Source organism: Spermophilus citellus (assembly GCF_964194105.1).
Source record: "Spermophilus citellus genome assembly, chromosome: 11".
Taxonomy (NCBI): Eukaryota; Metazoa; Chordata; class Mammalia; order Rodentia; family Sciuridae; genus Spermophilus; species Spermophilus citellus.
The window spans coordinates 81,257,631-81,272,931 of record NC_138192.1 but is presented as its reverse complement, the minus strand read 5'-3'; the positions used below and the strand labels follow the sequence as shown (position 1 = coordinate 81,272,931).

Here is a 15,301-nt window from a genome sequence, read left to right as displayed (position 1 = left end):
CACCCAGGATGTTCTCCAGCTTTCACCAGGTTTTCAGAAGCTGACAAAACAAGAGATTTGAATCTCAAAGTTTACTTATAGTGCCAGTTGAAAAAAGAAAGTCATTTGGAAATAAAATAAAATTCAAGTGCAAAATCTGTGGTTAATGTCTAAGTGTACTCTATAGTACTTTCAAATTTAGTATTCTAAACATGAAGATTTAGACAGCAAATCACCCTTTAGTTCCCAACTCAAGTGTCACTTCAGAATAGACACAATGTCCCATCACTTTCTAATACAGTATTCTTTTCATTTCCCTTGCAACACTTGTCACCCTCAACAGTTACATGATTTGCAAAACGGCTTATTGTTTACCCTTGAGACCTCACTGTCACGTTTCTTGCTCTTGGTGTTGTAACCCCAAAGCCTGGAAGTGTGCCCAGTGAAACTGAGTATATGCTTGATAGCCTCTGTTGGAAAAATGAAAGAATGACATAAAAAAGTGAACACTTTAGGTATAACAGGATGATGTTAGATATATAGTAAAGGACACATACACTTAGATGAATTCTAATTTTGAAATTTCAAATATTTATCTACCACCAGTCACACACAGGTAAATTTTAGGGGAACTGTATGTTATTCCACCATCTTTATAGTCACTTCTTATAGGAACCATATTTAGAACTGCTACGTGGAAAGCTAAACCTTTCAAAGAAGTTCTGTACTGCTGTTTCACTGCAACAGAACTTCCTATTATGATTCATTTGATGTAAAAACTCAGTGAAGTAAAAATTTTGATCATCCTCAAAATTAAATTAATTAAAATATGAATTGTTCTTCTGTATTTAAAAACATATTTGGCAAAGGAAAAAAAAAACTTCACAAATACTAAACTCTAACCTAATGGTGGCTTGAGACCAAGACACTATGAGACGACAGGTTAAAAGTTTAAAAGTCTTTAGGAGAAGTGAGTTACGGTGATGCACATCTGTAATCCTAGTGACTTGGAAGCCTGAGGCAGGAGAATTCCAAGTTCTAGAACAGTCTCAGATACTTAGAAAAGACTCTGTCTCAAAACATAAAAAGGGCTGGGGATGTAGCTCAGTGGTAAAGCACCTCTGGATTCAATCCCCAGTACCAAAAAAAAAAAAAAAGAAAAGAAAAGAAAAAGAAGATAGGATACAGGAAAATGGTGTAGCACTCCTTCCTCCTTCCCATTGCCTATGTCTGATTCATGTTCAAGGAATTATCTGGTTGTAGAAAAAAGGAAGGAAGAATGGATAGATTGATTAATGGATGCAAGGATGATGGATGGATAAATGTATGACAGGAAGGAAGGGAGGGAGGGAAGGAGAGACTGCTTGCATATTTCTGTGAACACTTATATTCTCCCACAAAGAAGGAAATGGATGGCATTAGAGAAGATTATGCTAAGTGAAGTTAGCCAATCCCTAAAAAAACAAATGCCAAATGTCTTCTCTGATATAAGTGGGGGTGACTCAAAATGGGATAGGGAGGAAGAGCATGAGAAGAAGATTATCACTAAATAGGGAAGAGAGGTGGGAGGGAAAAGGAGGGAGAAGGGGAATTGCACAGAAGATGGAAGGAGACCCTCATCGTTATACAGAATACATGTATGATGATGTGAGGGGGAAAAAAAAGAAGTGTGTCACATTAGATTGGGTAGAGAGAAGTGATGGGAGGGGAGGGGAAGGGAAGGGGGGGTAGAAAGGGCAGCAGAATAAAATAGACATTATTATTGCTGTATGTATATAGGTGACTGTATGGCCAATGTGATTCTGCAACCTGCACACTCAGAAAAATGAGAAATTATACCCCATTTGATTCAAATGTAAAAAAAAAAATATAAGTTGTGACTAGAAATCAAGACACTTGATTACTTGATCAACCAAAAGGACAGAAAATCATTCCAGAACAAGCACTGTAAAATATCTATTTATCAAATGAAAAGAACTAAGAAAATTATCCTCGGATATTTCAGGCTCTCTGCTTCATTTATATCATGAATCTTTCTTTTCTTTCTGGATCTACAGTGTGATGAGGGATGGACACTAATAAATGCATTCAATGAGGCACAAACAGATCCTCCATTCAGAGTACAATAATCCCACTGTCACTCATGGAAAAGCTTCTGCTTATGATGTAATGATTGCAAATAACTCAAATTACCTGATGAACTGAAGAGTTAAGATTTATTAGATTAGATCTCACGGCCAAGAAATATATCAACATTAATATTAAAAATGGAGATGACTGAAAAATTCATCTTCTGATTTCATGCATAAGTTTTAAAAGACCAAAAAAAGAGATAATGATAAAAGGTAAAAACTCTTATAGTTAACTCTCTTTCTCCACATAAAAAATATAAAATAATTAGTAGTTGGAAGGCTAAGATTATTCTGCAACTCTTTCATGTACTTAAAGGATAAAGTAAATGATTTCATTTTACAATGTTATTGTGAAGCAAGATTTTCAGTGTAAGAGAATAGAGACACAATATAAAATCAATTTTAAAACTCCATTAAGTTAATGAAAAAATTCATATGAAGTCATATGAATATTTATTTTAAAATATACATATTTCTTGTTCTATTCCCTGAAAAGACCTGGAAACCTATGGGAATAAGCACCCCTAATGCCCAGCAGTAGTTTCTAAATTTCATTTCCTACTAAAAGGACTCCTTGGAAATGTGAGTATGAAATACTAAGAGCAGCTTGAGACAACTTATTGTTTCAAAAAGCAGAGTCGAAGAAACTAACAGAACAACAGTACTTCTGGAACTTTCTATATTGTGTTCTGGTACAGGTTATACAAGTGAGCTCAGAATGTCAAGGTTCACTGTGATTCAGATAGGTGCCCTTTTCTATATGTATACACAGAAGTCAACTGAAGGGATTCCCAAAGAACAAAGACTTTATCTGCATATCAACAAACAGAAGAAATTGGTGTACCAATTCTGAAATTGTCAATTGTAAGGGAAATCTTACTCTGCCTTTCCGGTGTGAACTATATTTCAGGGTCACTAAAGACTAACTGGTAAAGAAGCTCTTTATAAAAAAAAAAAATCTCAGCTAATAATCATAGAAGAAATGCTAAAATGAGGGGAAAAATCACCATTTTTCTAATGCCTAATGAAATAATGTATTCAGGTAACATTTATTAATTATCAATGTACAAAATCATTAGGTGAAAAAAAACTGATTGGTTAACTTCACACTAGGGAGATCAGGATATTACTCCCTGAAGCTGCTGTTTAACCACAGCATCATGAACAGCGGGGCAGGCAGACCATATGTACCTCCTGAGGTGACTCTGCATGCAGTACACAGCACAAAGGAAGTAGAACTCTTGTCCAAAAAGTTATAGTTGAATCTAATCAAGCCTCAAGATCTAACTTCCAAGTCCTAGTAAATTTGGATGACAGAGGGAAAAAAGTGAAGATAACAACAATCAGCCAATCCAGCACAGGAAACATTCTACCAGGGAACATTCCATCACCCAAGTAGTTTAGTTTCTTCAGCAAATGAGTGGCTTCAAAAGAGGGGGGAATATTTTAAATAAGAGACTTACATGATTCAATAAACAAATCTAATGCATGTACTTTTTTTACATCTTAATCAAATAAACCAACCACAGAAAGGCAATCTTGAGAAAATCCAGGATCATGGAATGAGTAGTAGATGATAATTAAAAGGAACTGTCATTCATATTTTTAGGTATAACATGACACAGTTTTGTAGAATGTGTATATTAAAGAGATGTATACTAAAGACCGTAGGAGTAGGCACGTCGTGATGCCTCCTTTTAGTAACCAGAATTAAAGGGGAAGGGGATAGATTAATCTTTTATGTGGGGGAGGCACTGGGTATTGAACCTGGGGGTGCTTTACCACTGAGCTACATCCCCATACCTTCTAATTCTTTTTATTTTGAAACAGGGTCTCACTAAGTAATTTAGGGTCTTGCTAGATTGCTGAGGCTGGCCTGGAACTTGTGATCCTCCTGCCTCAGACTTCAGAGTCATTGGGATTTCAGGCATGTGCTATTGTACCCAGCTGGGGAACATAGGAATCTTATGTGTATATAAGGGGATCTCTTAATTTTTGCATAAGATCAAAATTTTCCAAGTAAAACGGACTTTTTGAAATAGAAACAAAGAAAGAAATCCAAAAACTCCTCAAAGAAACAAATCAAAATTTCCTTCTTCTTACTATTTACAATATGAACTCTTTGACATTAACAGTGTACTCCCTTTTTTTTCCAAATATTTATTTTTTTAGTTATAGGTGAACACAATATCTTTATTTTTTTTATTTTTATGTGGTGCTGAGGATCAAACCCAGTGCCTCACGAATGCAAGGCGAATATTCTCCCTCTGAGCCAGAATCCCAGCTCCTTTTTTGTTTTCTACTTAATCACTTCTACAGTTCCACTTTTACTGGATGTATATTTAATGTTCAGTTTACTTTACAAAGCTAGTCTAAACCTCTCAGATGTCTGGGCAACTAATTTTTCTAAAATTTTACCTACAGGATAGAGGATGAAGATAGAGCTGGTCTACAGCCTTCACGCTGCACAAACACTCTTGCCTCTCCCTTGTTCTGACACTTTTCAGCTGGGCTACAGGGAGATACAGTCCTCTTCCTTGTACACAAGAGCTTGCTACATGGCCTGCTACCTTCCCCTTTTGTGCCCTTATCTCTTCAGAATGAGGCATCTGTTGAGCAGAAGAGGCCCCATGCTACCAGAGGGAAAACAAAAGATAGGAAGACAAAAGACAGTAAAATGCTGTGAGCACCTCCATTTCTACTACCTAAGTTCTCACTGAAACCGATCTTGAAGATCAGGTTCTGCCCTACTCCCCCTGTTGAAGACTGAACACCCAAGAAATGTCTGAGGCAAGAGCAAAAAGTTTTGAAGAACAGAATTTGTTGGGGGGGAGACTCCTCCAGAGAGGAGGGGGCCCAGAGCTGGTGCCCTAAGGAGTGGGGGTGTCCTGCTCTTTTTATAGATTTCAGGTTTCCTTCTTATCATGTCACCTCCTCCTCTTATCTTGCCTATGTGACCAAAAGGACAGGAAGAGAGTCATCCAGAAGATACCTCTCCCTATTTTCTATATCTGCTCAGAAAGGCAGGAAGTGGGTACTCATTAACCGCTCTTTTTTGAGAGGAAAAATCCCTGGAGGCAGGTAGGTGATCTTGGCAACAGGTGAGGAGGAGAGGCAAGCGTTCTGGAGGTATTAGTATTCCATTTCCTTTGGAACTCGCTCGCATCTTCCTGCCCCAATCATTCATTATCCACACTGACTCCTTTTGCCCTAGTCTCATCATGAGTTTTTTACCTGGGTTTGGTATTCTTTCCCCTTCTCCAATGTTTTGCCTAGCCCTGTCATATTTGCTGACTGTTTGTTGATTTACTGAGTTTACTTTTTTTTTTTAACCTACAATTAACCCATTTTTAATAATGTCTCCTAAGCCCTGCCTACATTTTTTCCCATTTTTTTAGTCCTGGTTATCATTTGCTTAGGAAATTAAGTGAAATATAATGTGGAATTGATAACAAGAACTCTAGAATTGGAAATAAAAGGACTTTCTGAAAGCACTTATTTTTCTTTTTTTGGTGGTACTTGGTATTGAACCCAGGTGTGCTCTACCACTGGGTCACATCCTCAGTCCTTTTTATGTTTTATTTTGAGACAGGGTCTTGCTAAGTTTCTGAGGCTGGCCTGAACTCTCGACACTCCTGCCTCAGTCTCCCCAGTCACTGGATTGCAGGCATGTTCCACTGTTAGCATCTAGGAGTACTGGGTTCATTGTCTCCATTAAGTAAAGAATTGAAGAGCAGGACAAGATAGCAAGCAAAAAGCAGGTTTATTGCAAAAGTGACAGAGATAATGGAGATAGACTTTTCTGAAGAGAAGGGGCCCCAGAGCTGAGAATCTGGTGGGGGAATTTTGGTCTGTCCTTTTTAAGGTCTCTGGAATTTCCTCCTTTTCTTATCTTCTCTCCTGTCCACACACAGTTCTCTCTATTATTGATTGGTGCTCCCTCTGCCCATGCATCAGTTTTAGTTTTCTATTGGGTCAGTCATTTAGGAGCATGAGTATGAAAGTATCTGTTTGATTGGGTTCCCTGCTTATGTCCATGAGCGCTTTCATCAACCAGGAAGTGGACCTCATCAAAAGACCCTTTCCATGGTCCTGGCCCTGCCCTGGACCTACTCACTCACCATCATACCCTTTCTACATCTCCCTCACTGACGTGCCCAGCTTTTCTGAAAGCATCTGAGTATACATGCATATAAACCCTAATTCCTTGACAAAAGAACAATAATAACAAATAAACTTCATTAAGAATGTGAGATGTCGAAGATCTTAGAAGATGGAAAAATATACCCTGTTCATGGATAGGCAGAACTAACATCATCAAAATGGCGATATTACCAAAAGTTCTCTATAGATTTAATGCAATGCCAATCAAAATCCCAAAGGCATTTCTTGTAGAAATAGATAAAGCAATCATGAAATTCATATGGAAAAATAAAAAACCCAGAATAGCAAAAGCAATTCTAAGCAGAAAGTGTGAATCAGGTGGTATAGCGATACCAGATTTCAAACTATATTACAGAGCAATAGTGACAAAAACAACATGGTACTGGTACCAAAACAGGCGGGTGGACCAATGGTATAAAATAGAGGATACAGAGACTAATCCACAAAGTTAAAACTATCTTATATTTGATAAAGGGGCTATAAGCATGCAATGGAGGAAGGATAGCATCTTCAACAAATGGTGTTGGGAAAACTGGAAATCCATATGCAACAAAATGAAACTGAATCCCTTTCTCTCACCATGCACAAAAGTTAACTCAAAATGGATCAAGGAGCTTGATATCAAATCAGAAACTCTGCGTCTGATAGAAGATAAAGTTGGCTCCGATCTACAGATTGTGGGGTCGGGCTCCAAATTCCTTAATAGGACACCCATAGCACAAGAGTTAACAACTAGAATCAACAAATGGGACTTAATTAAACTTAAAAGTTTTTTCTCAGCAAAAGAAACAATAAGAGAGGTAAATAGGGAGCCTACATCCTGGGAACAAATTTTTACGCCTCACACTTCAGATAGAGCCCTAATATCCAGAGTATACAAAGAACTCAAAAAATTAGACAATAAGATAACAAATAACCCAATCAACAAATGGGCCAAGGACCTGAACAGACACTTCTCAGAGGAGGATATACAATCAATCAACAAGTACATGAAAAAATGCTCTCCATCTCTGGCAGTCAGAGAAATGCAAATCAAAACCACCCTAAGATACCATCTCACTCCAGTAAGATTGGCAGCCACTATGAAGTCAAACAACAACAAGTGCTGGCGAGGATGTGGAGAAAAGGGTACACTTGTACATTGCTGGTGGGACTGCAAATTGGTGCGGCCAATTTGGAAAGCAGTTTGGAGATTCCTGGGAAAGCTGGGAATGGAACCACCATTTGACCCTGCTATTGCCCTTCTCGGACTATTCCCTGAAGACCTTAAAAGAGCATGCTACAGGGACACTGCCACATCGATGTTCATAGCAGCACAATTCACAATAGCTAGACTGTGGAACCAACACAGATGCCCTTCAATAGATGAATGGATAAAAAAAATGTGGCATCTATACACAATGGAGTACTATGCAGCAATAAAAAATGACAAACTCATAGAATTTTCAGGGAAATGGATAGCACTAGAGCAGATTATGCTTAGTGAAGCTAGCCAAACCCTAAAAAACAAATACCAAATGTCTTCTTTGATATAATGAGAGCAACTATGAACAGAGCAGGGAGGAAGAGTAAGAAGAAAAGATTAACATTAAACAGAGACTTGAGATGGGAGGGAAAGGGAGAGAAAAGGGAAATTGCATGGAAATGAAGGGAGACCCTCATTGCTAAACAAAATTACATATAAGAGGTTGTGAGGGGAATGGGAAAATAAACAGAGAGAGAAATGAATTACAGTAGATGGGGTAGAGAGAGAAGTTGGGAGGGGAGGGGAGGGGGGATAGTAGGGGATAGGAAAGGTAGCAGAATACAACAATTACTATTAGGGCATTATGTAAAATTGTGGATGTGTAACCGATGTGATTCTGCAATCTGCATTTGGGGTAAAAATTGGGAGTTCATAACCCACTTCAATCTAATGTATGAAATATGATATGTCAAGAGCTTTGTAATGTTGTGAACAACCAATAAAAAAATAAAAAAAAATAAAATAAAAAAATTAAAAAAAAAAGAATGTGAGATGTCAATCATCTGAGTTTACCTTCTAAAAAGAAAAAAAAAAGACTAATTTCTTTCTTAACTAGCCAAGTCACTATTAAGCAAATGTGTGGAAGCAAATTTCCAAGAACTTTATTTCCATGAGCCTAGACTTTATAGTAAAAAGGACTCATGCACACTTCATCTTTACATGTGGTCAAGTGTTAAGAGACACTACTGACCTAAGAGATTTTAGGAGGTAAAGCAAAATAATGCTGGCGGCAGCACACTAAGCTGCCCCAAAGAAAATTCCAATCCAGACAACCTTCTTTGTTTGCTTCACCCTGAGACCTAAAATCTGTTTAAGAAACAGGAAACTACTAATGGGAATCTTCTGTAAACCTTATGTTTTATTAAAATAATTTTGTTAAAAAATGAACTACTATTTCAGGAGTGTTATCAGTTTCCTTTAATTTGAGTTTTGGCTAAGCCAGACAGAAAACTGCTATGCCCACAAAGACCCTATGATCTGAGATACTTCCATGGTTAAAGTACTTTCTAACCATATAAAAGTTTTGGTTCAATATCAAATTAACAGAAATATGACTGAATGAATTTCCCTTCACAACAAGATATAGTAATAAAAGATGGGGAAAGAAGTCTTGTGATTAACTACAACCCACTGTGTGTGAAGGCCCAATTCTGGTGGCAATATTTCTCAATGACAAAAGTTCTGCCCATGTAAAAGGCAGAGCAGATTTCTCACTGAATCATTCTGGTGTCCAAAAGTGAGGGGCTGGAAAATGAATTCTAAGTCCTACAGGTGTCATTCAAAAAGAAGTTAATTTAATGAATCAGTTTCCCCTCCCTGGGACCAAAATAGTCAGAGTAGGCAACAAAACCCTTGGTCATAAAATTTCAGACTCAGAGAATGACAACCTTAACATCTGAAAAAAAAAAAAAAACATTTGGACTACATCATTATGCCCATAATGGACCATCTTATTTTGGGGAAAGTCTTCCTTTTTTTCTAAGCAAGCCTAGCATGTTTCAGCTTACCCTGAAAGCTACTGTTTCCAAAGCTCACACATTTCATATAAAACGATAAATGTTAAAATAATGGCAGAGAATAAAGATACCAGAGTACTAGGTTAAGAGTATTATTACTTTAGTACATGGAAATGACCTCATGTAATGTGAGAAAAAGAATTGGCAGTGTTCTTAAAAGTCAAAAGCCTATATGTATGTGCCAAGTAGGTACCATAAATCTTTAAGAGTTGCTTACAGATTTAATAGTTAAATATTTAGGGAATGCTAAAGACTAGCAAACTGCAAACCAACTTCCTAATTCTACAATCTTCCATTCTGGGGATCACTGACCTGGACAAGTTTTGGGTAAGGTGGAAAGTTTTGAGTAAGTGGGAACTGATTCTACATTATGAGGACCAAAACTCACTGGTTCTAAAACGTCAAATGGCATATATGAAATGGCTCAGAAAATAATATGTACAAATGTGAAAGATGACAGACCACAGTTAAGTATGCCTAGTACTTTACCAGTTATTTCAGTTATTCAGGCAAGGAGAAAACAATTGATTATCTGTTTCCTCTAAAAAACTATAAAAATTGGATGCATTTTAAAATGTACATATGTGTGCACATGTGGATTTGTGTGCACTTAAAACACAGCATAGTGTTTTAATCATTTTGGAGTTTAGGCCTCCAGACTCATTACTCACAAAGAGAATGATAGGATCTTATTTCCACATAATGCTAGATTGCAAATAAGAAACAGAAAAACGTTAACAAATATTTTTGCATGTTTTTCTACTTTCTATCCTTAACAGAAAAAAAACTTTTTATTGAGATGACTAAACATAACCAGAATTACAACACATTAAAGATATAACATACAAACAAAAGATGTAAAGGCAGAGCTTCCTGTGACATGGCTATATATCATTCACTTTTTACTATTATTAAGCACTGCCTAATCTTACCCTACTTTTGGCTTGAAGTTCTGCCAACTCACCTTGTACCTTGGAGTCAGTCTTCTCGGTAGATTGGCTGTAGTTGGCTTCACGGTCAATGCTGCTTTGTTATCCTCAGATGCCTGCGGCTTTTCTCTTTGGGACACGGTTTGTTGGCCTTGATATCTGGGTAAATTACAGGGTGGAGATTTAATTTCCTTCTTTTGCTGTTTTCCCTGCAAGGGGCAGAACCTGAAAAAGAGAGATTACAGTCATATAGTGTATCTCTGCAGAAATTTCACAAGCCTCTCAGGAGGACTGCCTATGACCAATCAGAAAATTCCTCCCAATATATCTTTCAGATAGAAAGTTCATACTGGAAAGTGTCTCCACTTTTTATTTCCTTGGCTCAGTTTCACATAATCTCACAGACATGGATAAAACCACTGAACTTAGCAATCAGTTTACAATGTACTCAGAGTTTGGAGTAATAAAACTCACAATTTGAAACAACAAATGTTTTCTAAGAGAGGACAAAGTATATCTTCTGGAACCAAGATTAGCCCTCCAATTAAGTGTAAATATCTAATGGATTTTTTTTAAGTAAATATGAAGTGCTATCATCAGATATGCATATAAATGTACAGAACCTACTGCTCTGATCAAAACCCATTAATAGTTTCTAATTTGACTTTTAAGAGCAAAACTGCTGCCAAACTCCTACAACAATCACCTAGCAGAAAGAACTATAAAGAATACAGTTGTCAACTTAACATAATTTCTCTGAAAGCAAAGAAACAGTATGTTATGGGAAAATAAATATGTTCACTTTAGGGAAAAAGAAAGATAAACCTGACAAGTAAAGATTCTACTGTGGAGTAGAATCTATACCAGTTTCTCTCTGATCCTGCGATAGGATACCTGTTTTCGCCTTCAAGCCATGAACCCCTCTGAAATGTTCATTTATTCACAAGATAGCTTTAGAAGTTTGATTTTTTTCTAAGTCTATTCTTTCACTCTGTTTTTTTTTTAAATTTTTACCTATGGAGAAGGAATAAAAATGCACATGGAAATGCCCTTATCCCCACTCTTCTGAACCACTATGATTTAATCAAACAGCAAAGAATGTTCAGCCAGAATCCTATACTGAGGGCTTCAAGTACCATCTCACTGAGGGGGCGGGGGAAGCTTCCTTCTAAATCCTTCTTCATCTTTTAAATGTTTTTAAAAAATTCTAGTATATTATAATACATTTCCACATATCTTATAGGTCTAAATAAAATTTGTTGATTATGATGATGACATAGAATAACTAAGGTTAGGGTCCATCAAGATTATTTTTGTATGCTCAGAATTATATCTTTTTATTTTCTGCACACATGATTCAATCTATGCTCTTTAATCTCAGGCAAATCTAGACAGATGGAACATAAAGTGATCAGCTATAGAAACTCCCCTAACCACCTTTCCCTTGGTCTTTCCTATGATGGACTCTGCCAAGCTTTGGAAAAGGACACTGGAAAAGGAAGAGGAGAAGTATGGTTGGAGTCCCTGTGCTGTGCTGTAGCTCCGCTTGCCCACTCCTGCCCCCAGTCTTCTTCCCCTGTCCACTCACTACAACTTCTTTACCATCCAAAAATGGCAGGTGGAAAGGTAAAGGAGGATGGAGAATAGAGAATAGAGGATCGGGGGTAGGATTAAGGTTCCCTCTCCTTCCTGTTATCTCCCCTCTAAGGAGCAGCAGGGCAAAGGGAGAAAGCAGGGTGCACCAACAGCATCACCTCATGTACACCTTGTCTTCAGACTACATAAATCAGTAGTTCAAGGAGCGTTTTCCCACTTCCCTCTTTTCTTCCCCCACAGTCTTTTTAATACATCCTTCAGAATCCAGCTCAAAACCACAGTGCCCGACTCTTTCTCAGCTAGGAAAGCAGCTGCTTACTGTACCTTGCACTTTTGGTCATTTCTGCTCATGTGCTTGCACACTGTATCTCCCCTATGGGATGAGTACCCATTGCTAAGCAGGGATCAGAACTTAGATCCCTGCACATAATAGGTATCAGAGCTAAAAAATGGAAATTTACAAGATTTTAATTTACATATGCTCTGTAAGGAACTAATCTATTATCGTCTGTTTTGCTGTTAAGAGCACAAAAGTGAATACTGTCATACTGTGTATGCTGTGTCAAGGAATTTGGGCTTGTTCTGAAACAATATTCATGTGGACATACTGTACAAAAAAGACAAACACCAAGATGAAGCGCAGAGCCCTCTATAACCTCCCAGGGGATTGAGCACTCTGGGTTAAAAATTACTACCACACTATTATTAGAAATTCAGATGTAACCAATACTTCTGGTAGGCACTCAAGCCAGGAACAGTAGGAATAAGTCTTAATTCAGCTTCAAAAAATTGATTAGACTAGATAGGTTTATATAATCACAATTTACATTCCAAATTTCCAGATGACTAATATATTAATTTTTGTTTGAAAACCAGAAAGTAAATCAAGTGGCAACTCAATCTTATATAAATTAAGAAACAACACAGGATCTTGTTTTACTTTACATACAAACTGCGTTCAGGGCAGAAGTCCAAAGGTGATTAGCTTATAAAGTTGGAGCCTGATTGCTCCTCGTGACAACACACGTGGAAGATTAATTGTTAAAGCTCTAGTTAAGAAATGCACTTAGAGAAGGGAAGAGGTTGTTTCTTTAAAAAAAAAAAAACACATAACCAACACTGATGCTTTCCCTCTCGCTTTTTTTAAGTAGCATTACCAACACATACTAGTAAAAAGAATAATATTCTAATTCAAGGATACCCTCTGCAGATCAAAAAGGCTTCCAACATACTTCTATTATAAATAAATCAAAAGTTGTAAAGGTTGGAAAGGTTGATTCGAACAAAGCCTCCTACACCAACCAATCCTCACGTAGGAGTCTCTGGAAAATCTCATTCAGCAGAGTTTTGGTTATCTGGCAATGATTCCTTCTGAATGCCTCAGTCAGGAAGCAAACGATCTATTATCTTTGCAACAGAATGCTTCCTCTAAGCCCTGTGACTAATCCTCCCACAACCTGAATTTTGCCCAATATACACCATGTTCTTGTCTAGTGCATTCTCCACACATTCCTCTCACTTCTTATTCAATTTCTCAGAGACCACAATGTGTTCTATCAAAGATGACTGTACTGTGGAGCTACTAAGTAAATGACTGCAATGCAAACAGAGACAAGATAAAGCAAACTCCATCACTCTGTAAAATAATAAAATTTCTAAAAATCATAAAGACAGCCAGAATAGCCAGAAGAGTATTTATACAAAGTCAGGATTATACACAGCAAAGTCCATTTCATAACAAAGATAAGAGGTGAGGTTCCTGTATATATGTGGCCCAGGGTTTTATTTCAATGCTCATATATTTCCATAAAGAAGGACTGGTCTTAATTTAGGGTCAGATGTCATACTTTGCTTTTCCAGAAAATTGAAGCCCAAATATAGCCCAAGACCTTTCTTGGCTGTCTTAACTGACTTTGTCTGTTGTCACCACCTTTAAACTAGCGAAAAGATCATTGTATTGCTTTTCTTCACCAGCAGCAGTGTTATGACAAGCAGCATGTTTTTTCTCTTCCTACCTGTGATAATCCCTCCCACACTAAGGATTTCTACACTGTATTTAAGTCCCTAGAGAATATATTTTAGTGTTGTAACTCAATAAATTTTATGCAAACAGGTTGTGTAGGGTAACTTCTTGAAGACGAAAAATACAAACCTCAGTCATATTACCTAATAACTGCTGTGAATTTTTTGAAATGTATCTAATCTCATTAGTGCTACTATATTTCACAGAAGTTAAAATTCAATAGCTGAAATAACATATCCGCCATATGTATACGTTTGAGTTTTTATACCTGTCATTAAATACTGTTCATCGATCCACTCATTAGTAAGTCAATTGTATAGTTATCATCAAAACCTGAGACTAAGAGGATCTATAAATGTAACAATCAATAATAAAAGTTCCCTCCCTTAGACCATTGAGAGTTCAGCCAGAGATAACAGGAAGAGACACATGAATAATCTTTTTAAGTTATAAAAGCAGAAAGTGGGTTACAGATATTCATGGCATGAAAATATGAATTCTAGCTTGGAATTTGTGGGCTGGGAGGGAAGTAGTTTAGAGGAAGTTGCTCAAAAAAGAAAACACTGGAAAGATGAGTAAAGTCAGGCAGAAATAGTCAAGTAGGGATGACTAAAGAATATTTCCAACAGTGAGAAGGGTGTATAAAAATCAAAAAACGGGAAAGTGTAGTCTGTAGGCCCAGTACTCAGAGCTTAAGGGACAGAAAGAAAAGCAGAGTGGGGGGCGGGGGTGGTGGAACACTGTGGAAGGTCTTAAATGTGAGCTATAAAGAACAGGAGCGAAGTCCAGAACTGTGAGTCACGTGGTCATGTTTCAGGGACTTAGATCCCGTGGCAGAACACCCTGGAGGAAGAGGCAAGGGACAGCCTCGGGAGATCACATTAGCAGCCCAGAAAGGAGGTGGGAACTACCTGGAAGAGTGGGCATTAGCAGAAGGAAAGCAAAGAATCTGACAGTAAAGACTGAATCTATATGGGCTCACAGGTATCTTGTCTTATCGAAACAGTCAGTGGGAAATAGGACACATTCATTTTTCTGAAACAAGATCCAGGTGAATTAAGATACAGTGGTCCTGAGGCATCTGCTGGGAATTGGTTCTAGGATACTTACAGATACCTAAATCCAAAGATGCTCAACTCTGATAAAATGAAGTATTTGTACATAACCTACGCATATCTTCCTATAGCCTTTAAATCATCTCTAGATGAATTATAATACCTGGTAAAATGCAAATGCCATGTAATTAGTTGTTAAGCTGTATTGTTTAGGGAATAAAGATGAGGAAAAAAAAATCTGTACATGTTTAGTACAGTCAAAGTTTTTTTGATCCTTTGCTGGTTCCACAGATGACTCTAGCTGGCCATAGAGTCACCATGCTAAGAAACTTAATATCATTTTACTCAACACAAAATACAGGTTTCTCAGTCTGTTATATT

The 15,301-nt window shown here is 37.3% G+C and overlaps 1 protein-coding gene across 13 annotated transcripts in view; it reads right to left on the bottom strand.

The window, feature by feature from the left end:
• The window catches only part of OSBPL6 (oxysterol binding protein like 6), a 204,386-nt gene that overhangs the window by 95,937 nt on the left and 93,148 nt on the right, over positions 1-15,301 (bottom strand). For 10 of the 13 annotated variants that reach the window (XM_081260893.1, XM_081260888.1, XM_081260894.1 and 7 more), the window contains one exon: positions 10,282-10,471. The gene's annotated coding sequence lies outside the window, so the exon portion shown is untranslated. The remainder of the gene's footprint in view (positions 1-10,281; positions 10,472-15,301) is intronic. The other 3 variants (XM_081260896.1, XM_081260895.1, XM_081260897.1) reach the window with 1 other exon arrangement.